Genomic DNA, 6,975 nt, shown 5'->3' with positions numbered 1-6,975 from the left:
AAATTCCTTGAATATCTGCAATACACCACTCGATTGCCTTTTTGTACTTTCTCAAGATCACAATTAGTCGCTCTCTTTGTTCATCCGTCAACCGAGTGGAGATTATCACGGGCAAAGTGTTGTTTGGTCCAAGGAATTATACCTCAAATGTGAAGGAAGAGGTTTGAGTTCCAAGGTGGGAGGGTAAATGATAGAGGGCTTTGCGGGAGGCTTCTCACGGTTTTATAGATCAAGATCAAGCTTTTTGGGATTGAATTTGTATATACCCAACCCCACCAATGCATTAACCGTTTCCTCCAATTCTTCTTCATTTCCCCCCTCATAGTTCATTAAAACTGCCGCCAATATCTCACCTACATGTTCATACTCAACGATTGTCTCTATAGCTTCATCAATTGTATCAATAACCGACACGACACTTATGTCCGCCGGTTGTTTCATCGATTTGAAAATATGAAAAGTGATCTCTTAATCATTCATTATAAATTTTAAATCACCACTCTCCATATCTACAAAAGCATGCCCCATAGCTAAGAAAGGTCTTCCCAAGATTATGGGCACTTCAAAATCAAATTCACAATCTAAAATCACAAAGTCGGCTGGAAAAATGAATCGGTCAGCTCTCACAAGCACATGATAAAGAATACCCACCGGTTTCTTTATGGTTCTATATACCATTAGTAACCCATAGTTATGGGTTGGGGAATGCCTAAACCCAACTTGTTAAAGATAGCAAGTGGCATCAAGTTGATGTTTGCTCCAAGATCACATACGGCCTTTGCAGTTGTGCAAGGAATAGTGAAAGCTCCTGGGTCTTCTTTCTTTTGAACCAAAACTTTTGTCACAATAGAGCTACAATGATGTGTAACCCCTATTATTTCAAAACTAGAATGCCTCCTCTTGGTTACAAGATCTTTCATGAATTTCGCATACCCGGGCATTTGTTCAAGGACCTCTACCAATGGGATATTAATTGAAATTTGTTTCAATTTCTCTATGAACTTGAGAAATTTGCCATCATCCGCTTTCTTAGCCAATCTTTGAGGAAATGGAGGAGGAGGTTTAGGAATAGTCTTCAAAGCTTTAGGAACCTCATCTACCACTTTCTCACCTTCCAAAGACTTCATCACTTTCGGGGACATGTTCAATAACAACGGGCTCCTCAATAGTAGCCCGCTTATTTTTCATCTCAATTTCTTCTTCATTGACCCTTGGCTCTTCAACAATTTTCGCTTCATCAATCAACCCCTTTTTTTGTCACCAACTCTTCTTGACCACTTGTTTATCATGCATTCTATTCGTACTACTGAGTGGGCCATATGGACGATACAATCATATCTTACTCAACATAATCATCAATAGCATACTCGTGAACGAGTGTTAGTAGGTTTTACCAAAAGATTATACAACCATAAGGGCGAGCAGGACTACGAAACATTTGACTGTACACGTCTGTCTACGAGCCTCTAAATAAGATACATATATCCACAAGTCGGGGCCGGATTCCACCGTGCCCAAATATGTACACAAAAGTAGTACCGGTAAACTGAAGCTCCGAACAACTGGAGCGCTCCCAATATGCCGCTGGTGGAGCTCCTAGGGATCAGATGCGTCTACCTGTTTACCTGCGGGCATGAACGCAGCGTCCACAAGAAGGGACGTCAGTACGAGCAATGTACTGAGTATGTAAGGCATGAGTAACAACATATGGAAGGATACAAAGCATGAATAGTAACAAGACGAAAATATGGAACATATCATGAGATAAAGAGTAACTTGTACATCTGAGTGCCTTTTAGGCGGGTACCATGCATGCTTAGTGCTGCGGAACGTGCAGCCCGATCCATATATATATATATATATATATATATATATATATATATATATATATATATATATATATATATATATTATATTGCTGCGGAACGTGCAGCCCGATCCATATAATATATTGTTGCGGAACGTGCAGCCCGATCCATAACCACATATCCCGCGTCCGGGCATCCCGCGTCCGAGACGGTATCATGTCATATTATACCAACTGATCGTGTGGTTACGCGTATATAACGCTCTCGCCCTTTCCCATATTCCCCATATACATATACATATATCATATTCATATATCATATAAGTAGCATGCATGAGAGCCCAAAGAAAGTCATGTATCTATCGGAGTGACGTAAGGTCGGTAGCCTCCGATCATATTATGGATTAATCGTGGTCGCTTTGTCTCACTTTGGAGGAACGATTATTATAAGGTGAGACTGTCAATGAAGAATAGCTTCACGAGGAAATAGCTTCACGAGGAAACATAAAATAGGATCATAAGGCATCAATTCATATACTTTGGAATCCTTAAAAAAAATAGTCATCATTCATGAATAAAATTGAGAAATCAAGAAATAGCTCAACATTCTCATATCGTCATTGAAATCATAAACTTGGAACCTTTAAACATAGAATCATCATCATCATATTCATCGTAGGAAAATATTCTCATTTTTGACATCATCGTTGTCATTGTAAAACATATCCATCGAGTTGTCATGAAAGCTTACGGAGTCATAAACCTCCATTTTGGAAAGATACCGACATTTTAGAAAGCATTTTCGGGTCATCGGGAAAAGAAATCATGCCTTAGAATTATAGACTTCTAACTTTTGACAACAACAAAGTTATGGAAGCATTTATGAAATCGTAATCTAAGAATCATGCCTTTGAAAGAAAGGGGCGAGCCTTAACATACCTGCTCGACCTCCTATTGGCTACGTCTATCCGCCCGAGCTCACAAATCTACATTCGAGAGGATTCACACTAATGTTAGTCTCCGTATCACATACTTATCTCAAGTTCCAACTTAAACTATTTTATATTCTATCGAAAATCGGGCAACATCTCCCCTGTTTAGGTGCCTAGCCCGAATTCTCAATTCATCAACCAACAACAACAACAACAATACCAACATCAATAATATCATTTCCCATATCAAAGTATTCCATAAAACAGCCCACACGCTGTTTTCCAATTTCCATAACTAGTCAATTCACTATTCAACCATTTAATTGTTCTGCCGAATTCATAAACTACACCAACAATCCGCATGCTAACAATCATCATTCTTATGAACACAAGAACCTATATTAACATCATATTACTTTCCAAAACAGCCCACAACAATTGCAACGTCAACATGAGTCATCAAACATTCATTTTCATCATAGAATCTACAACAAACACAACTACAAGACTAAGTAAAATGAATTCATCATTCTTACACACATGGCATACACACGGCCAAGGCAACCTACACGGCCACCACAACAACACCACAATTTCATGGATTTCGTTCGTTTCCACACTCCACAACATACACGAACCATGCATAACATATGAAAAATAGGATTGAACCATACCTCTTTCACTTAGTTCCTCAAATTGGCTATGATTTGCACCTTGAATCGACGCTTGTTCTTACTACTCCAACGACTCCACTACGTTGTCATGCACCTTCTAAGGAGTGGAATTGCTAGAGAGAATTATTTTTTTTGATCACTTTTTCTCTCTCTCTCGGCTCCTCCTTGGCCGAATGGCCTTTCTCCCTTTTTCTCCAAGCTTCTAAATTTTTCTAAGGGGAAGAATATGATGACTTGCCTTGTATTATTCATCACACACACACACACACACACACACACACACACATATATATATATATATATATATATATATATATATATATATATATGTGCAATTTTTTTATATATATATATATATATATATATACATGTACACTTTTTTTTTTTTTTTTTTTTTTTTTCTTCTCCAAGTTTCTAGAATTTTTCTTAAGTCATAAAAGATGACCAATTTTCTTGCTTGCCTAGTCATCTTGTCTACATGTACATTTAATCCTTAAAATATAAGATGACCACATGTACATCTTCATGGCTTAAGATAATTGGCCAACCATGGGTGGGACCCACGGCCACTTGGCTTCTCAAAAAAGTCATGAGCTAATAATAATTTCCATGAACTAATAATAATTTCCGAATTCCAAGTTTGCCCTTAATATTCCATGCCAATAATATTTATAAGCGACTTGCGCATTAAATCAAAACCGGAAAATGGCCTTGCCTTTAACTTTCCTTCAAAGCCTCGGAAGCTTAATCTCCTTAGTTCACTTGTTTTCCCGTCCTTCCATAACCTATTACACGAACTCGGACTCTTGTATTGCAAAACGAGCACCAATGATCTTGCATCCTTTCGACAATAACTCCGGTGTCTATAGTTAACTAGCTAACTCCTAATAAATCTCAATGTACCGAAACTTGGGGGTGTAATAATTCCTCCCCCCTTAGGAACATTCGTCCTCGAATGTTAGACTCTTAGGGACTTAAAAACATACTAGAGCTTTTCCTATAACTGTACTACTATCATCTTGTCAACCACCCAAAATTCGGTCAAAGAATCATTTTGGAGAAACATTACATACCTGAGGGTACTGAGGGCTCGGTTTGTATATCTTCTGGAGGCTGAAATAGATGCGGGTACCGGACTTCATTTCTTCCTCGGCTTCCCAAGTCATTTCTTCTCTCGTTATTATTCCTCCACAAAACTTTGAAAACTTTGTTCCTACATCCTTGGTCCTAAGCCTTCGGACTTGCTATCCAAGATAGCAACCGGTACTTCTTCATAGGACAATTTCTCCGTGACTTGTACATCATCCACAGGAACAATCCTGGAGGGATCTCCAACACACTTGCGTAGCATGGATACGTGAAATACTGGGTGGACTGATTCTAATTCTGGGGGTAAATCCAACTCATATGCTACTCGGCCCACTTTGCGCACAATCTTGTAAGGCCCAATATAACGAGGACTGAGCTTCCCTTTCTTACCAAATCTCATCACCCTTTCGTCCCAAACTTGTAAATCAATCAACAAGGCTACTCGGCCCACTTTGCGCACAATCTTGTAAGGCCCAATATAACGAGGACTGAGCTTCCCTTTCTTACCAAATCTCATCACCCCTTTCATCGGTGATACTTTCAAGAACACCCAATCATTGACTTTGAATTCTAAGTTTCGCCGACGGTTGTCCGCATAGGATTTTTGACGACTCTGAGCTGTTAGTAGCCGTTCTTGAATAAGCTTGACCTTTTCTACCGCTTGTTGAATCAGATCTGGGCCTACTAACTGTGCCTCTCCTACCTCGAACCATCCAATAGGCGATCTACACTTTCTCCCGTACAAAGCTTCATATGGGGCCATTTGAATACTAGAGTGATAGCTATTGTTGTATGCAAATTCAATAAGTGGCAGGTGATCGTCCCAATTGCCTCCAAGATCTAGCACGCATGCCCTTAGCATGTCTTCAAGGGTTTGGATAGTGCGCTCTGCCTGTCCGTCGGTTTGCGGATGGAATGTTGTACTGAGTTTCACCTGCGTTCCCAAACCTTCTTGAAAGGATCTCCAGAAATTAGCCGTAAATTGCGCCCCTCTATCCGTAATAATAGACACTGGAACCCCGTGGAGTCGTACTATCTCTTTGATGTATAACTTTGCATAGTCTTCTCGCCGAATACGTCGTTCGACCGGCGTAAAGTGAGCGACTTCGTGAGCCTATCAACTATCACCCATATAGAATCGTATTTGCGCCGGAACGGGCAAGCCTACAATGAAATCCATATTAATCGCCTCCCATTTCCGGTGGGGATCTCTATAGCTTGCGAAATCCTCCGGCTTCGATGCTCGTTTTAACTTGTTGACAATTTGGACATTGGGCAACAAACTCCGCTATGTCTCTTTTCATGCCATCCCACCAATATAAGCATCCGAGGTCATGATACATCTTTGTTGCCCCCGGATGTACATAATAACGAGCATGATGTGCCTCACCCATGACCTGTCGTCGTAGCCCAAACAACATTAGGCACACATAATCTTCCTCTATACCATAGCACTCCGTTGGGCGTCACCTCAAATGGGGTCTTCTCCTTTTGAAGAGCTGTATCTCTATACTGTGCCAGAACAGGGTCCTCGTACTGACATCTCTTTACCTCTTCTATAATAGAGGACTCAGAAAACTCCCCCGAGAGAAACTCCACTATCTCCAAACTAGCCAAACGGACTCCAAGGCAAGGCTAGTTGGTAAATCTCACGAACCATCTCCCCGCTTCCCGGTTGTACATCCGTCAAGCTACCCATAGATTTACGGCTAAGAGCATCCGCCACAACATTCGCTTTCCCTGGATGGTATAGGATATCAATGTCATAATCCTTTAACAACTCTAGCCACCGTCTTTGGCGTAAATTCAGCTCCTTTTGTTTGAAGATATATTGTAGGCTCTTATGATCTGTATAAATGTCCACATGGACACCATATAAATAATGTCTCCATATCTTTAATGCGTGAATAACCGCAGCCAATTCTAAGTCATGGGTTGGATAATTCTTCTCGTGTTTTCGTAACTGCCGTGAGGCATAGGCAATTACTTTGCCATGCTGCATCAACACGCAACCTAGTCCGACACCTGAAGCATCACAATAAATAACCAAGCCCTCCGATCCTTCGGGGAGTGTCAAGACTGGGGCCGAAGTCAACCTATTTTTCAATTCCTGAAAGCTGCGCTCACACGCATCCGTCCACTGAAACTTAACCGCCTTCTGAGTCAGCTTCGTTAATGGTGCTGCGATGGAAGAAAATCCTTCTACAAACCTTCTATAGTAACCGGCCAAACCCAAGAAACTACGGACCTCTGTAGGCGTTGTTGGCCTTGGCCAATTCTTCACAGCTTTAATCTTCTCGTGTATCTACCCGAATACCATCGCGAAATGACGTGGCCCGGAAAAAGTCACCGAATTCAGCCAAAATTCACATTTTGAAAATTTGGCATATAACTCACGAGCTCGAAGGATTCCAAGAACAAGACGCAAATGGTCCGCATGTTCCGCTTCGATCGGAATACACCAAAATGTCAT

The sequence above is a fragment of the Lycium ferocissimum genome, chromosome 9 (genome assembly GCF_029784015.1).
Source record: "Lycium ferocissimum isolate CSIRO_LF1 chromosome 9, AGI_CSIRO_Lferr_CH_V1, whole genome shotgun sequence".
Taxonomy (NCBI): Eukaryota; Viridiplantae; Streptophyta; class Magnoliopsida; order Solanales; family Solanaceae; genus Lycium; species Lycium ferocissimum.
The sequence above is the reverse complement of the archived record's forward strand: the minus strand, read 5'-3'. Positions refer to the sequence as shown.